At 37.2% G+C, this 19,274-nt stretch overlaps 1 long non-coding RNA gene across 8 annotated transcripts in view; it reads right to left on the bottom strand.

Moving 5' to 3' along the window:
- Positions 1–19,274, bottom strand: part of LOC124961486 (uncharacterized) — a 48,823-nt gene that overhangs the window by 15,925 nt on the left and 13,624 nt on the right. For 3 of the 8 annotated variants that reach the window (XR_007104255.1, XR_007104258.1, XR_007104259.1), the window contains exons 3-4: positions 6,228–6,286; positions 5,602–5,733 (exon numbers count right to left, since the gene is read on the bottom strand). The exons of 1 other annotated variant lie outside the window; for it this stretch is intronic. This is a non-coding gene — a long non-coding RNA (uncharacterized LOC124961486). Of the gene's footprint in view, positions 1–5,601; positions 5,734–6,214; positions 6,287–13,028; positions 13,085–19,274 lie in introns of all 8 variants that reach the window. 4 more of the 8 variants (XR_007104257.1, XR_007104260.1, XR_007104261.1 and 1 more) reach the window with 3 other exon arrangements.

Raw genomic sequence — 19,274 nt, 5'->3', positions numbered from 1 at the left:
TCTGACTCATTCAAGTCAAATTTCAAACTTAGCTTAAGGATGCCTCCTCTGCTATTCCAGACCCTCATTACAGCCAAGAACCCATCAGCAAACTGATTTCACCAAGGATGAGACCTTATTCGCTTCCTTCTCCACCCTAGAATTCTCTTTTACCCAAATACCAGTGCCTGGCACAGAACTGTCATCAATGATGCCCATGAACCAAGTAGATTCTGTTCTTTGTGTGGTTCTACACTGTTTGACATGTAATCTCATATGTAGTTTGTACCAAATTGCTGTCTCTTGCCTTTGCATCTACTTACATTGCTGTATCTCTTCTACAGTCTATATTGCTGCTCTAAGATGTAATCAGCAACTATTTGTTAACTAGCCATTGGGACTAGAATGTATCATGGGAAGTTTAGTCACATAAACTCTGAACTGGACTGTTGTGTAGTGTGAATACTCTGGGCATGTTATTCACTTAATGGGTGGATATGCATAAGTCAAAAACTGTATCTTTTTCTGTACCACCAAATAATTCTTGAGAGATTAATTTTTATCTACTATCTTTATATCTTGTCCATTTAAATCTGATTTCACTTATCACACTTTTTCCACACATATGCAAACTCTCAAACTATTTACTCTAACTGCTAGATCTAATAGTTTCTTATGGATTTTATCTTCACTGATCTTCCAGCTTGATACGACCTTCTTTTTTATTTTTTTTTTCTCCCCCACTCTGAGGTGCCGGGGATACGAACCATGATACTACCTTCTTAAAAATCTTCCCTTGAGTTCGGTGTGGTGGCACACACCTGTAATCCTAACAACTTGGAAGGACAAGGAAAGAGGATCACAAATTCAAGATCAGTCTGGGCAATTTAGCCAGACCCTACCTCAAAATAAAAAAAATAGAAAGGGCTTGAGATGTGGCTCAGTGGTAGAGTGCCCTTGGGTTTAGTACCCAGTACCCTCCACCCACGATTTTCCTTTGATGTTAGAGGAACTTGAATTCGGTTTGCTCAAACTCTAACTTGCTTTATTCTTCTTTGTTGGATCATCTTGTGCCTTCCTTAAAACAGGTGTGTCCCAAGATTTCTCTTTAACCCAGTTCTTCCTCATTTTCTTCATCTCCTTTCTGGCAATCTCAAGTGCTCATGCTGTTTCAATTAACCCCTCTATACAGATGTCTTTGTCAATTTATCTAAGACTTCTAAGTTTCATGTTTTCAACTAAATCCTTTCACCTGGATAATCCTCCTAGATTTCAAATGCAGCAGTGTGAAAGTGAACAAATAATATTGTCCCCCCACACAAACAACTCCTCCTCCTAACTTTCCTGTTAGTATTTATAAAAGAAAACATGCCACTGACATTAAAATAAGATTCACAACTGAAGCACTCCTCCATCTTTCTCAGACCTGTATTTACTGTGCTGACAAGCTAGGGAGTCAATAAGCAGTCACTGAATGCCTTCTATACAGCAGACTCTGGGGGTATAGTGTGGGAAAAAAATCAACAAGCAGGGGCAAGGAACAAGCTTTTTAATCCCTGATGAGCTTACCATTTAATGGGAGGCAGAGACATTCAGTAAACTAATTGTCACTTATTAGTTTAAAATCACAACTGTGAACAGTGCTTCAAAGAAAGTTATATATGCTGCTGAGAACTTATTTTAAAGGGAGAACAGAAAAACTATTCATTCATTTGATGGATATTTATTGACTGTCTACTAAACTCTAACCACTGTTCTGGGAGCCAACGTCTTTCAATCCCACCTCTAAAGTCTCTCCAAGCTACCCCAGGATGACTCATGTCCCTACTACCTGCCATATCAAAGTTTCCTAACAGACCCACTATCCTCTCCACACTTCAACTCAGTGTTGAACTGCCACTATCACACATCACAGAACTGTAGGGATGTACTTTTTTAAAAATATTTTTAGTTGTAGATGGACACAATACTTTCATTTTGTTTATTTAGTTTTTTATATGGTGCTGGAGATCGAACCCAGTGCCTCACACATGCGAGGCAAGTGCTCCACCACTGAGCCGCAACCCAGCCCGGGATATATTCTTGTTTTGAAATGTCTTAGGTCAATCTGCTGATAATTTATATAATCAAAACTCTTCAGGTAGAAATTCAAGACCCTCATCCTGAGACCTGACCTCTAATATTTCCTTCTGGTCTTATCTTCCAATTCCCTTTCATGTATACCTGTCTTCAGCCAAACATGATTACGACTGTGTTACCAAACTCCCACACTTCCTACCCAAAATCATGCCCTCCACTTGGAATGCCTTGTTGTCTATTTCTGCTTACTGAAACCTTTCCTTCTTCTCCCAAAGTTCAGCTTACTTGCTCTATAGTTACAAAGATGAGTGCTTTTTTCTCCCTGACAGCTAGCAGGGACTGAGTTCTAATCAGATTTATGGTAAGTCTATAACCACCACACTCCACACACAACTTGCAAAGGGATCTTCTTATTACAGATGCTCATAAAGTATTTACTAAATATTGCCAGAAATGATTTTTCTAGTATTTTCTCAAGCTTTCACTATTTTAACAGGATTATAAAGTCTTTTTTGGGGGGGTGGGGGGCGGTACCAGGGATTGAACTCAGGGACACTCGACCACTGAGCCACATCCCCAGCCCTATTTTTGTATTTTATTTAGAGACAAGGTCTCACTGAATTGCTTAGTACCTCATTTTTGCTGAGGCTGGTTTTGAACTCAAGTTCCTCCTGCCTCGACCTCCTGAGATACTGGTATTATAGGCATGTGCCACGATGCCCAGTCAGGATCATAAAGTCTTTAAAGGCAGGGACAATGTTTTCTTCATTTCCTCTTATTTTCTCCATAGTTATTAATAGAGAACTATAAATAGAGGAAAAGTATAAACATTAGCAGAATTGCCTGGCAATAAATTGTTTTTTTCATAGGAAAACATAGTATTAAATTAAAATTCAGTCTTATTTTGCAGTTTAAGATTATTGCCAGGGCTGGACTTATAGCTCAGTGGTACAGCGCTTGCCTAGCACATGTGAGGCACTGGGTTTGATCCTCAGCACCACATAAAAATAAAGTAAATGTATTGTACACATCTACAATTTAAAAAATATTAAAAATATATTAATGCCTTTTTTTGGGGTAGGGGGGAGTACCAGGAATTAACTCAGGGGCACTTGACCATTAAGCCACATTCCCAGCCCTTTTTATGTTTTATTTTGAAACAGAGTCTTGCTAAGTTGCTGAGGCTGGCTTTGAACTTGTGATCTGCCTGCCTCAGCCTCCAAGCCACTGGGATTATAAGTGTGTATCACTGTGCCTGGCCCTAATGCCATCTTTCAACAATTGGAGAAGAAAAATTGTAGCTGGAATATTAACACTAACAAAATTCTTCAGTTATTTCTTCCTTTTATCTTTCCTAAGTAACTCTTGATGTTCTCTAAGAAATCTACTACAATTTGTGTGCTTATTTTATAACTCTACCTGACTGATTATCATTTACCAGTCTTTAAAAAATTTTTACTGACTTTTCCTGGCATGTAATTATCTATAAAGATAATTTTGTCTCTTTTAATATAGTTATATCATTTCTTTAGTTTTCTTATCTTATTGCATTGGTTACAACTTCTGGGTTCTATATTTTAAAAGTGGGAAGACTGAGTATATTTGTTCTTAGAGTTTTTCCCTACTACTAATTATCATGTTAGCTACAGGTTTAAAATAGATACTTTTAAGCAATGTTTGTCTATTCTAAATCACTGTATTTTATCTTTTCTTTTTATTAAAATTTTATTTGTACACTTATTGGATTACTGTTTCAGACTGAGTTATATAACTTAAGTGAAAAATTGGCAACTCTTCAGTGATAGGATCAATTACAGAGTGCTAAGCCAGATAACATAATCATGAGTCAGTTAGCCTATTGGTAAACATACATTTAATCTTTGTGCCATTTAGGCATGAACTCTCTGGGATAAAGGTGACAAGATGACACAGGGCCTGGATGGTGTGTGCCATGAACTGCACTGTCTGCCTGCAGTTACTGCATGGTCCACCACTCAGTGAATGAATAGGAAGAGGGACATAGTGTTCCCAGGGCAGGGAGAGGAAGCAACTCTTTGGGGAAGCTGCCTCCACTTCCCGTAACTATCACTTGGCCTTTAATGACCCAACTACACTGTTGAACGATACACATCAAGGTCATGCATTTGGATAGGGGAGTGATCCGAGATTTCAGTCCACCATGTAAGTACACATGATAAACAACGGATACTGTTTTCTTGTTTTAAAAAAAAGTGGCAAGACATGAAAATGCTTATGAATGTCTCTCCTTTCATTCACTCAACATTCATTCATTCATAAAATATTCATTGAGTGCTGCTATGGGCCAGACACTATTACAATGCTAGACTATAGGAATGAATAAGAGATGCTATTTTCAGGGAACTTTCCTTCTATTGAGGGCAAACAAATAATTTAACAAATAATAAGCAAGAGCAAAATATTTTCAGATATTCTTAAGTGCTACAAAGATGATAAAATAAGGTGATAAATTGGAGAATAAATAATGGAAATGAGCTGTTTCCATCAAGATGGTCAGAGAAGGCTTTTCCAATGAATGATATCCAAGTAGCGGACCTAAGTAATAAGAAGCTAGCTATATAAAGATGATAGAGAGAGCCCTGTAGGCAGAGGAAAATGACAAATGCAAAGACACTAAGATGAGAATGACCTTGGCAATTTGCAAGAACAAAGAGAATATTGAGCACTGAATGAAAGGCTAACAGCAGCATATGAGGTTAGAATGGTAAGCAGATCAGATATAGATGAAGAAACTGGATAACATACTCATGAAAACCATTTTTAAGAATGAGGAAGATAATACATTTGTTAAGATGAAATACTTTTATATTTATAATGAAAATTAAAAACATTTATGAAATTAACTCAAATTGATTATGAGTTAATTAGTTAATTAACAACATCTTACATATAGGACAACATTCTCATTTACTAAAAGATCCTGGAATGGAATTTTCTGGGAGTAAAATTTTCTTATGCAACAGAGTGTAAGCTAAGATTTTTTTGGCTGTTTGGTCAGTTCAGAAAGATGTTATCATCCCAACCACTAAGCCACAGGCTTTCCAAAGCAGAGGAATCACATCATCTACACCAGTTGCAAAGTAAACTAAACCACAAGACTTAGTTCCTTTCTTTGTAATCTTACTTGAAGAGAAGAACCAGCAAATGAAACTCTTTTGGTCCCCACTAAAATTATTCAAAAACAAAGTATCAAATGAGTTTGGGTGACTCAGGATGGTTACTCTCTGTGTCTTGATTTAGACTATAGGGCTATTTTGGGTTTTCATAACTGGTTGATTATTGTGGTTTCAAAACAGGCCCAGCACACTGGTTAAAGCAGTGCTTTGTCACTGCACAGAAGCTTGTGGCAAAATGACCTGACAACTTTCTGTCCCTTTGTGAAAGAACTACAATGAATCCCAGTGTGGTTAGACCCACTGCAATGGCTTTCAAAGGTCTGGTCAGGCCTTTGTTACATTAGTTTAATTTCATATAGTGATAGTGTTTTTGGAAAGATGAACTCACCAATGAGGTCTTTTGGATCACAACAGTTTTCATGGCGATTAGAATCAGAAAAAAAGCAAAGGCTGGTTCCTTTCCACAAATGTTTATAGGAACTCATCTCTCCTTCGGCAACCAAAGCACTTAGCACAGGGTCTGGAAGTAAGAGCAACCTCTCAATAAGAGTCACTTGCTTATTTTCATATTCTGGATTTATCTAACTCCCCAAAAGTAGTCCCTAGAATTAGCCAGTCCATTTTCATTGATCTCCAGCAACAGGAGTTGTACACACATTCATGCATGTGTGACAATTAAAGGTGTCATTTATCAGTTCTTACAGATTGTCTTTACTCTATTTTTGTGCTTCCTACAAGTTTTTCTCAAATTTGACATATTCTTTCTTATAGTAAAGAATATTATTGATATATGTTAACAGTTATTCTAAATGTTCTTAGTTGGCAGAGTTAAAGGGAAGTATTGCAATATCATTCCTCAATTTAACAATTTTTATTTTTTAAATTTTCACTGAGACATGGACCCTAAATCTGGAAACCCCTACCCTGGATATTTACTGTCTCTACTGTCTGGTCTTTCTGATTCCTATTATAGTATATGGGATGCATAAATGCTTGCTCACTCTATAGTCTCACCAATTACATTCTTTTGCTGTCATTCTTTTGCTGTGTATCTTATCACTGAAACTAGACACCTGAAAGAGAGCAAAGGGATATGGTAAGGAAGGAGGAATAAATACTGGTGACTAATATCAATGTGACTAGTATTTATATTAGTATCATAGAAGGGCAAAAACTAAGGCCAAATACAATATACAAATTTCTAGTCTGATATAGGACAGCTTCTAATCAGTGTACCAACTTGTAAATGATTTGTAATATGAACATATTTTAAATATTAAATTCTTTGCAAGCATGGTGTTCTTAAATGTTCTTAAATGGTGTTTAAGCATTCTAAAAAATATTGAATATCACAGGGCACATATAGAAGTTCTATAGTTATAAGTCTAAATCACTGCTTAGATTATGCTTCATGATACAGATTATGAAGAAAAACATATCACTCTGATTTTTGTCCTAGCAGGTCTTCCTGGCTAGAGTACAGTACTCTGAGATACAGGACTTATATGCAGTTAAGTTACTTAATTGTTATATTTTGTTGGAAAATTGCTTAGGCCTCTGTTTCCTGTTTATAAATTAGGAACAATAAAATTTGCCAATAATGGCTCCTCATCAATGGTGTTGATGAAAACAGGACTATTAGAAATAACAAATGATATTATATACCTGACATTATATAACAAATGATATTTTATATATAGTATTTGGAAGGTCATATAATTATATTTCTATTAAAAACTAGCATAAAGATTAAAATTTGGATGTTTATATTAAGTTTCCATCAGCCAACATTTGTTAGATATGAGGCATTGTGACAAGTATTTAATTTTTTTGTAGTTGTAGATGAACACAAAACCTTCATTTATTTTTATGTGGTGCTAAGGATCGAACCCAGCACTTCACACATGCTAAGCAAGCCCTCTACCACAGAGCTACAACCCCAGCCCTGTGACAAGTATTTTTAAGAACATCTGATTACTCTTTATAATAACCTTTTAGGAAGGCAATACTTTCAACTCACAGTTCAGGAAAGTGGGGCGGTATGAGATAAGGCCACACAGTAACAAATGCCAGGCTACAAGTCCTCTTGAGAGCAGGCAGTCCACTTACCCATGGAGCAGCCTGACTCCCTCTGAATCTCTGCAAGCTGACAAGGATGTGTGTATTTCTCCCTCTAGTACCTAATAAGGCAATATTTTCCCATTTATTACTACATTTCTTAATTTCCCTTTGTCTTTTGTCACTTGACTTTCATTTCCTGTTTTGGGTGTTTTGCTTTTATCACTCAACCTTCAGTTCTGCCCTGCTTCATTCCTCTTCTTGGATCTGACCTAAATTCCAGTTTTGGTACCTTTTCCTTTGTGTTTCACTTCCTTACCTTTGTGTTTAGCAAGTGAAGTTTTTATTTTATAGCTGTCCTATAGTCTTTTTTTTTTTTTTTTTTTTTTTTTTTTTTTTGCGGTGCTGGGGATTGAACCCAGAGCCTTGTGCTTGCGAGGCAAGCACTCTACCAACTGAGCTTTATCTCCAGTCCTCCTATAGTCTTTTGATACACATTTACATATCTGAAAGCTGTTTCCTTTGAAGTCCTCTAGATTAGACTTCAAGGATTCTCTAATTTAAATGCTGTAGCCGGCACCATGGCACACCTATAACCCCAGTGGCTCAGGCCAAGGCAGGAGGATCAGGTTCAAAATCAGTCCCAGCAGCAAGGCCCTAAAGCATCTCAGTGAGTCCGTCTGTAAATAAAATATAAGTGTTTGGTGGTTAAGTACCCCTGGGTTCAATCCCCAGAACCAAAAATAAAATAAAATAAATTCTGTAATATATTACACATTTTGTTGGAAAAGGTTATAAAATGCCTACAGGTTTTGTTTCATGAATACAGTAACAAAAGGATGAGGGACGGAGGAGTTTGAACATTTGATCACTTCCTGAGAGATGGAGAGAAATTGGCCTCCTTTGATGGTCTTCTACTGGAGAATCGGGGTAATTTGTATGATTCAAGAACACAGAATAATAGAATTTATAAATAGACATTATCACATTAGTTGGGTATTTTCATCTTTTTAAAATAAGGCCATTATTCTGCCTAGTGTGCCTTTGATTCTTATTAGAAATCCACCTTCTAAATGATTAATAGAACTAGCCATGGCAACATAGCGTATGGAAATAAATACTAGAGCCGGGCATGGTGGCCCACACCTATAATCCCAGCAGCTCGGGAGGCTGAGGCAGGAGGATCTTGAGTTCAAAGCCAGCCTCAGCAATTTAGCCAGGCCCTGAGCAACTCAGCAAGACCCTGTCTCTAAATAAAATATAAGAGGGCTGGTGATGTGGTTCAGTGGTGAAGTGCCCCTGGGTTCATTCCCCAGTACCAAATAAATATATACCAGACCAAGAGCAGGAGAGTATGTACAGATATGGTTTTACTAGTAACTAGCCATGTGACAAGTTAACTTCTCTGAGTCTGTATACCTACTAATACAATGAGTTGTAAAGATTAGGTGAACACCTCTAAACTTCTTATGTTCTACAATTCTTAACACATTCTCCTTTCCTGTAGAAACCTGAATTTCTCATTAGTAAAAAAAAAAAAAAAAAAAACTTTGAGGTCACAAAGATCATCACCAACTCTAGCCTTGCTCTAGTTTAGATCTTGCCAATACTCCCCAAATTCCCCACTATGTGCATATTTGCCATTGTCACTGCAACTGCGATTGTTATCGTAACAGTAAACCATGTTGTAGCGTGCCCTCGTAATACTAATCATACCTAATCAAACACCTGTTTAGTGGTTATCTGAACTATTTACAGAAAAAAAATTTAAATAGCAGTTTTACTGTAACCTGCATTAGATGTCAAAATCGTTGTATTTGAAAGCACCTAAATTCAAAACTGAGATTTTGTGGCTGAAAACATTATGTAAATGTTAACCAAATGTTCAGCAGAAACTGGTAACAGGAGGAGAAAGTCTCTGATTCCATCATCTAGATAGTGTCTTTTCTAAAAGGTATTATTAAGGAAGACCTCGTAGTCCCTATGTCTAGGTAACAATATCAGTTGGAGGGGATCTTTTTGGTAACCTAGTTTAACCTTATACTCAGTACTAATATTACCTCTCCAACATTCTTGTTATTTAACTTCCTGCCACTTAAATCATGGGCTGCTGCTTTAACATGCTGAGACAGGGAGCTCACTACCTCATTACACACCTCATACCAACAACTTTAATCACTGCCAAGTTCTGTAAATACCCTATAGGCTAGGTTTGATGGAAGCCACTACTAGCTGTAAAGTGTAGCACTTACTCTGTTGCAGACCTGCCCCTTCATTTGTGGAGGCCAGGGCAAGAGTAGAAATGGAGGACCACATACCATATGTCTAAACACACAGAAGTTATAAAACTAACAAGTTGTTAAATAAAGCATGTTTCATATTTCTACCCTCACAAATACACCTTCAAATACCCAAGTTAAGAAACAAGTGCAAGGTACATTTTAATATAAGCAAAATATGAAAGACAACAGAATCTCTTTATTGGATATGTCTGGGTGTTCTGTTGATGAACTGACCACATTGGAATGGCAACTATACAACTGACTTCATTTCAGTGAAATCACATTAACAAGATTTTCACATAATTGGGCTGGGTGCAGTGGTGCATGCCTGCAATCCCAGTGGCTCAGGAGGCTGAGGCAGGAGGATTCCAAGTTCAAAGTCAGTCTCAGCAAAAGCAAGGTCCAAAACAATTCAGTGAGACCCTGTCTATAAATAAAATACAAAATAGGGCTGGGGATTGTAGTTCAGTAGTTTAATCCCTGGTACCCCGACCCCACAAAAAAAAATTTTTTTTTCACATAATTTATGATCTACTGGTAGTAATGATACTAAGCATAAAAGACAGAATGCAATTTTACTAAATGAATACATATTCTCAATAGTAACTTTCTCATATTTGAAATCATTCATTAAATATACAAATACCACGTAAAGCATAATTAATAAAATTTTGAAATAAAACTTAAAGCTGAGATTTTATTAAAAATTTAAATATTACATTTGAACCAAAACAACACTAGTCACTATTACAGCATTCAAATTGCTCATCTTTTGGCCAATGTTAAGATTCAGTATCTATCATTCCTGGCATTTTGTGCTGTTGTCTACAAATGTACAAATTAAAGAGTAATAAGAATTACTTATAGGGCTGGGGATATAGCTCAGTTGGTAGAGTGCTTGCCTCACAAGCACAAGGTCCTGGTTTCAATCCCCAGTACCAAAAAAAAAAAAAAAAATTACTTATATTGCTCAGATGCCAGATGCTAATACATGGGTGCACCAAGAGTAGCAAGAAAATTAATTCCTGGCATTTTCAATATTCTTTATCCAAGAATCTTCCATTCATAGTAATTTGAGAATATGACAAGTTAATCTTTATTTTATCCAAGTGCTTCTTCCACTCAACATCCAATTCTCCCACATTATGTCTAATTCTATAATACCGGTACAACTCACAAAACTTACTAACAAGATGCGGTGAAGCATTTTTCTGTTATCTGAATTGTTATCTGGAGCACAAGTTTAGGATTATAGGGTGCAAGGTTTTTCAGTGCTGAACATGAGATCTTGCAATAAAGGTGCCATGTGTTAATAACTTTGGGAAGGGGGAGTGTGCATGCATGTTTGCAAGTCCCTTTAAAGCCCAGGGCCGAGTCCTCTCTTGCTTGGACTAGGGGTGGTACTGTCATTTCATTTAAACCAAATCCTGTAAAGATCATATATTAGGTCATACAGCCATCTCTATATTTGGATTATCTTTGTGTTTTAGAGTTGCCTTAGGATACAAGTACCACGTAGAATTTCAGACCTCTTTCTTATATTTGAGGACATTTTATTCAGATGCAAAACCCATTTTTTATATATTTCAAACCTTAATAAATGAAAAAAATCTCACATTGCACAACAAAAACTAAATCATTGAAATTGCGTTATCTGTGGTATGTCAAAAAATGGTACATGGGGCTGCAGTTATAGCTCTATGGAAGAGCGCTTGCTTGCCTAGTGTGTGAGGCACTGGGTTCGACCCTCAGCACCACATAAAAATAAAATATTGTGTCCATCTACAGCTTAAGAAAAAAAAAAAGGAGGGGTACACTAGATAGAGCAAAGACAACTTCCAAGATGTTCTTTCTCACTGAGGTAAGAGAAAACCTTATGGGGCTATCTATACTGAGAAAACTAACATTTTGTATACTACTGTTTTCTTCACAAACAATAAAGCAAGTTTTAATACAAATACTGGTTCTCTTAGCTCTTCAAAGCCTTCTTTCTCTCTCCTGAAAGCCATATACAGTTAATAATGTCCTATTTTTTTAAGTATGAAAAATGTGAAATGAAAAAAAAATCTCTAAACCCCAACATTTATTAAACTACTGTAAATACTTTTATATAGCTTCTCAGGATTTTTCCAGGAATAGGATTTTTTTTTCTTTCCTTGCAGTGCTGGGGGTTGAACCCAGGGCCTTGAGCTTGCAAGGCAAGCACTCTACCAACTGAGCTATATCCCTGGCCCCATGGATTTTTTTTGTTGTTGTTCATGTTAGCAGGATCAAGACATAACATGTTCATCTGTATATTACCTTTTATTCATTTGTTTTGGTATGGGGATTGATCCCAAGGGCACTTCACCACTGAGCTACATCCCCTGCCCCTTCTTTAAATTTAGAGACAGGATCTTGCTAAGTTGTTAAGGCTGGTCCTTCACTTGCATCCTCCAGTCCGCACCCCTGGAGTTGCTGGGAAAAAGGTGTGCACCACCACATCTGGCCAAGGTATGTAAGTTATTTAAAAAAAAATAACTTGTCTTTAAGATCTTTGTCAAGCAGAATAGGATTATCGACATAGCCACATAAAATAATTAGTACCAAATTCACGTTATTAGGCTCTCAATATTTCCTTCCTCCCTTTAACACAAGTCTTGTGGATTTATGCTGGGATTCTGGAGGATTCTAGTATATGTTAGATGAGGATAGTCACAGAATCACACCATTTCTAAGAGGCCAGGTCTTACAGATTTGATTCAAATGGTAAAGCCTATATGAAAACCAAATCTTCGGTTTCAGTTTGGTGATCCTTTAATACATCTTGGAACTTAATTCTAGTTTTCATCTATAATCTTAAGAGTATGTAATGGTGTTAAGAGTATGTGTTGCTCAAGAAAGACATGTTTGCTATTTACAACAGGAAGCACAAACTCAATGTTTTAAAAATATAAGCTGTGGCAAAAAACTCAAAAGTAATACTTCTGAGGACTTGATCTATAGTGGCAAGAAAACTTATGTTATCTGACTGTTTGCATTTATTTTTCTATTTGGAAAACCAGGGAAATATATAAATCACACACACACAATTTGTGCTGTTGGGTGCCTTGTTTTACCTGGGAAGGTCCATCCCTCAACACCTTTCAAAGGAGTGGGGATCAAGTGCTAAGAATAGAGAAGTAATGGGTAAACACCAAGAATTCAGGGAAAAACACTAATATTGAAGACTGCCTAAATGAAGTTAGGCAATAAATCCATCAAGGGCCCAGAGTCCTCTGGCTCACGGTCCCACAAGAAAAATGGAAATTCTGAAAAATTCCCTATTTGCATCATAATAATTAGAGTAGGCAAAATAGATAAAGTAAAAAGGCTTAAGGCCAACCAAAAGAATGAGACCATATACTCCATTGTTTTAATCAGCTTTTTCGCTGCCATGACTAAAAGACCCAAACAGAACAATTGTAGAGGAGGAAAAGTTTATTTTAGAGCTCACAGTCTGAGTTCTCAGTCCATCTGCAGCCAGCTCCATTACTTGGGCTCCAGGTGAGGCTGAATATGGCAGAAGAATACGGAGAAGCAACTCACATGATGATCAGAAAGAGAGACATCTCCACTTGCCAGATACATATATATCCCCAATACCCTACCTCCTCTAGCCACACCCACCTGCCTTCAGTTACCACTCAATCCTATCAGGTGATTAATTCACTGATTGAATTCAGGCTCTCACAACCCACTCATTTCTTCTCTGAAGAACTGTCTCACACATGAGCTTTTAGGGGACACCTCACATCTAAACTGTAACATCCATAAATGTATAGTATGTCAAAATAATACTTGTCACGTATAAGAAAAAAAAGCTGGTGTATATTCATATTAATACAAAAAAAATAGCTTTGTAAAGTTCAATATGGAAGAAGCTAATGACAATGATAATACAGATCTGCCTCATATTGAGACCAAAATGATGCTACTAACATAAGACACAATCAACAACTTTAATTTGGTCATGTTTATGAATTATCATACAGATTCTTTAAATTTCTCTACAAACAAACAGGGGAAAGGCAAAAACAGTAAAATAAGGAAGAGCTGAAAGAAAAAAAGGTTATCTGTTAAGCTCAGAGTCCCATTTGGGGTATTTCTTTTTTTTTTTTTAATAAAATTGACATCAGCTGGGTGAGGTGGCACATGCCTGTAATCCCAGTGGCATGGAGGCTGAGACAGGAGGAACCCGAGTTCAAAACCAGTTTCAGCAACGTCAAAGAGTTAAGCAACTCAGCGAGACCCTGTCTCTAAAAAAGATACAAAATAGGGCTGGGGATGTGGCTCAGTGGTTGAGTGCCTGAGTTCAATCCCCAGTACCCAAAAATTTAAAAAAGAGATAATCTTTTAAATATTATTTGTGTGCACATATGTGGGCTATTTTTGTTACATAACATTTTATCATAAACGTTTCCTTATATTTATAAAAAGGTGTAAGGCTTAAATTTTGTCAATCTGAATACTGTTATTTAACACCACTCAAAAGCATAAACCATAAAATTGGAAGTAATCTTCAAAGATCATGGAGCCTCATTTTACACGAGCAAAAGAGGAACACAGGGTAAGGTCTCATGGCTGGAGACTGTAGCACATCTCTGCTCGGTCATATGGTCCCCACCATGATGTGTTTGTTGCCTTACCACAGAAGTAACTGAGCAAACCAACCAGGGACTCAAAACATTAAAACTGTGAGCGAAAATTAAAAGGTATAGATTATCTCAGACATTTTGTCATAGTAACACAATTAGACTGTAAGAAACCTTCAATTGAAATGTATTTATTGCAAAGGATCCTTTTCATAACACCCTGGAAAGATCCTTTTGAGAAACCACTTTTTTGACACTATATAACATGAAACTAAGCATATTAATCCCTTTACTTTGGATGTTAAGAAGCTTAGGATATTCCAATTCTTGAAGCTCTCAAAATATGCATTTCTCTTCCTCTTATCTCTAGCTTCCATTCTCCTGTCTTTTTCTTTCACTTGAATTCCGTTTCATTTCAGTCTTCCAAGTTACAAGTTATCTTAGCTTATTCTCATTTTGAATGAGTACCCACCTTCAGTAGCTTCCTGAGAAAGGGCAAAGGCTGTATATGACAAACAAATATATAAGAAAACATCAAACTGGAAAACACTGACATCATTTCCTCTAAAATCAGGAATGAGACATGGTGGCTTACCCACCACTCCTATTAATACTTGACATTTTAGCCAGAACAATTAGACAAGAAATAAAAACATACAAATAGGAAAGGAAGTCAAATTATCCCTTTTTGCTGGCAGTTCTATACACAGAAAATCCTAAGGCCCACATCAGAAGTTGACTAGTATGGCCATTTTAACACTAATTCTCCCAGGACACAAACATGGGGGGGGGGGGGTCTTTCCATCTCATAATGGCTTCTTCAATTTCTTTCCAGGTTTGTTCTGTTTTTGTCTGAAGTGAATAAGATTATTTTCCTAATTTCAACAAGTTCATTAATAATAGTGTTTAGAAAAGTTACCAATTTTCCTAAGTTAATTCTGTATCCAGCTACATCACTACTTCAATTGTTTTGAATTGGTTAAGACTAGTTTTGTGACTTAATATATGGTCTATCTGAGAAAGACTCACATGTTGATGAAAATAACCATGTATTCTGCAGCTGTTGGGTGGAATATTCTATATATGTCTATAATGTCCATTTGATCAAAAGTATAATTGAACTGATATTTGATTTTTTTTTTTTTCCGGGATGACCCAGTCAATGGTCAGAATAGGGTACTGAAGTCACCTACTATTACTGTTTTGGGCCTATCTCTTCATGTCTAGTAGCATTTATTCATCTTCTTGTTGTTTTGAATATTCTGTTCATTCATTCACCTTACATACTTAATAGTTCATAATACTGATAATGTTTGATTCTTCCCTATTTCTGATTTGCATATCTACTCTTCTAATCAGATTTATTCTTTTACATGTTCTTATGATTGTTCTTCCTCTTCTTGTAGGACTCCCATAAGTATGTTTTGTAATGTAGGTCTAGTGGTCATGAAGTCCCTTAGTTCATGGTTATCCTGGAAAGTCTTTATTTATTCATCAATTCTAAAGAAACAGGTGAATACAATACTCTTGGTTGGCAATTTGTCTTGCAGGACTTCAAATACATGGATCCACAGCCTCCTGGCATTTAGAGTTCCTTCTGAGAACTCTGCAGTTAGTCTAATGTGTCTGCCTTAAATGTGACTTAATGCTTCTCTTTTGCTGCTTTTAATATTCTTTGTTCATCCAGTATGTTTCACAATCTAACTGTAATGTGTGTCAAGGAAAAGTTCCTTTCTTATCACTTCTATCTGGGGTTCTGAAAATGCTTCATGTTATGTGAATGTCCATGTCCTTCTCAAGATCTGGGAAATCTGGTGCTATTATTTCATTAAATAGGTTTCTCATGCCTCCAACCTGTAGCTCTTCTCCCTTGGGTATGCCAGTGAACTGGATATTTGATCATTTAATGTTGTCCCAAATCTCCTGTATGGCTATACCATGCTTCCTCAATTTTATTTCTCTACTTCTGACTGAGCATAACATTTCAAAAGTCTCATCTTCATTATCTGTTATTCTTTCTTTTACTTTATTCACTATAATGGTGAAAATTCCAACTGAATTTTCTGACTTATTGAGTTCTTCAGGTCTTTCTTGAATTGTTGTTAATTCATCCAGCTGTTTCTATCCTGATTTCATTTACTGCTTTTAACATCATTCTTCTGAAAGATTCTCTGTGTAGCAGTTCATCCATTTTGATATCTTTGGAATCTGTTACTGGAGAGTTATGAACTTTTGGAGGTGTCCTATTATGTTTAATCATACTTTGTGTGCTTCTAGGTTGAGATTTGCCAATCTGTTCAGTTGAACTCTCTTCCACTTTTATGTGATGGCCTTCTTAGTGAGTGGCTTTCTATTGATGATATGCCCTATGATGTTAAATTATTGTGTAATATTGAGTTTATTTCCAATTAAACTCTAGTGTAATGTCCCAGGGTTTCTTAGGGGGTCTGAACATAATGTATGCCATATTGAAGTCTGAGGTACCCACTATCTGTGCAGGTCTCACAAGAGTGGGAACCCTCTCAAAATTCAGGCAGGTGTAGTATAGGCAGCGAGTACATGGAGGTACACCCTCTGGAAATCCCTACTAGGTGGTGGAAGTTTCTACAGGCACTGTTGATATTGGCTCTATTACACAAAAGCAATTCTGATGCTGATTACTCCAATTATGGTGAAGGGCCTTAAGTTCCTGTTTCATGGGGAAAGTCAAGGATGAAAATCACAGGTTCCCTTCTGTGGTACTCACATCCAGTCTTGCCAAGAATGCACAATCTAACATATGAGTGTGACTGATGCAGAGATGTGGTATCCACAACAGTTGTATCATTTCTCTCTGCTGTTACTGTTAGAGTGTCCATCCAGAAACAGAACTTCAGACTTCCACTTGAGGGCACATCATTGACTAGGAGTTTTTGACCTTTATATTCTTTTAAGTTGAAATATCCACCAAGATTTGACCAGAACTTGGTTGTGGTTAGAACTGGGTACAATTCCTCAGCGGGGCTGGGAGTATAGTTCAGTGACAGAGCACCTGCCCAAGGCACATGCAGTCCCAGGCTCAATTTCCAGTACTGCAAAAAAATAAAAATAACCAAAAATATAAAATATTTTTATATAAATAGCAACAGCAAGAACAAGAAAAACAAAAACAAAAACTTAGGGGGAAAAAAGGAAGAAAAAGAAAACAAAACAGGAGAAAAGTTAAAAAATAAAAAGGGGAAAACAAAAAATATTTAAAAGAAAATAAAATGGAAAGAACAAATACACAAAAATGAAAATTCCCTCTCTACCAATGTGCTTAAATAAGAGGGTATGGTCAGATGATTATATTATGTCAATTGTTAAGAGGTCCTATTTACAATTAAAGAACTATTTAAAGCTCCCCAGGTCTCCCAGAGCTATGGCCAGGAGATTTTTCACTCACTCCCCAATTCTTTCAGTTGTAATATCTGCCAGGTGATTTGTGCTAAAGAAAATTTCTGACCAGCTTTGCATGCTGGAATGAACTAACACACCAAGCAAAAATGATCTTTGTTGTTTCAGGCTGCATACTCAGGGTGTGGCAAATTCCCAGTGTGGCAGTACAACCCTGAACACCTCTGATGGTGGGGAGAGATAATGGAGACCCAGAAATCTGCTGGGATAGCAAAGTGTGGCAGCGTAGGTGTGATCTGCAGTCCTCAATACAGGTGCTCTGAGACTTGGTTCCCACATGTACCACACATGGGTATTCACTCCCCTGGACTCAAGAGATCAGGTTCCTTGAACCACAGATTTTAAAGGAAAGCACCTAGTACTCCCCTCTACGTCACAGTCCATATTTCTCACAGCATACAACTATTAAGATTTATATCAGAGTCACTTCCCTGAGCCCAAACTCAATGTGACCACATCCCAAGGCACTGCAGTAGAATGGCTGGGGGATGCTGGATAAGAAAATATGGGTTGCAGGGGGTGTTCTAATCCTCAGAGCAGCACAAGCTCAGACAATAAGACCCTTCTCTAGATCACTCCCAGTTACAGCACACTGAGAATACACCAGGAGATGATACAAGTTCCTCTACAGACAGCTCACTGTGTGGGTCTTAGGTGTCTTGACAGAATGTATGTCTGCGCAAGTCAGATTTTGTGCTATGAAAACTCAATGGGACTCTCTTTCACCATACTCCTGACCATGCTGCCATGCAATAGGCACTGGTGCACTTGTTTCACTTACTATTCTATTATTCAAAATCCCTGGGTTCCACCACATCTGCTTTTTCTGTTGTTGAATTCCAGTGCTCTCCAACAGGCATCCACCTCAACATTCAGCCACACACTGTTGCTCTAGTTCTATCTTGTGGAAAAGAAGGCAAGAAGTCTAGGTGTCTCTAATCTGCCCTCTTGCCTCTTTCCATTTTCTAATCTGGCAAATTTCACCATTATTAGTTTCAAAACCAAAACACTGGCAAAAAAAAAAAACATGAAAGTGCTTTTTCTTGGTACACGGTTCCCATTAAACTTCTGTGGAAAAGCAGACACAGAAAGGATAAAGTGCTTGTGCTCTGCTTAAACCATCAGATTTCTGGAGTATACTGAGATGATTCAATTAAGGGACCATTAGAAAGATAGGATTGAGTTAAGGAAAATCAACTAAAAATAGGGAAGAACTCCTGGAATAGTTAGAGCAAGAAGCCTTTACATCCCCAAATCTGAAGAAGTCAGAGGGAAGACAGATTACCATAAGCCAAAGAGAACTATGCATAATATGTGAGTTGGCATACTCAAAAAAGCCTAACCCTACATAGAGGAAGACAGCCACTTGCCAAATAAACCAGAGGAGAGATTAAAAATACACCAATCTCACTTTCCTGGCAGAAGTGTGCCCAGGTGTTCCAATTCTTCTCCCCAGAATTAAAGCAGGGGAGAAGATGGTATGCAGGAAGAGATATAGAGAAGAACCAACATAGGGTTTAGGAAAAAGGCAGTGTAACATGGGAACACTACCTCCACAACCTGGAGGACAACACCATCTCCAAATATATGATGGTACAAAATAACCTCATTATCTGCCGATAAGGAGAAGTAAATTTGGTAATGGGAACATCAGGAAAGCACAGTACCCTATT

Source organism: Sciurus carolinensis, chromosome 12 (genome assembly GCF_902686445.1).
Source record: "Sciurus carolinensis chromosome 12, mSciCar1.2, whole genome shotgun sequence".
In the NCBI taxonomy this organism is placed as follows: Eukaryota; Metazoa; Chordata; class Mammalia; order Rodentia; family Sciuridae; genus Sciurus; species Sciurus carolinensis.
This window is presented reverse-complemented; position numbering and strand designations above follow the sequence as displayed.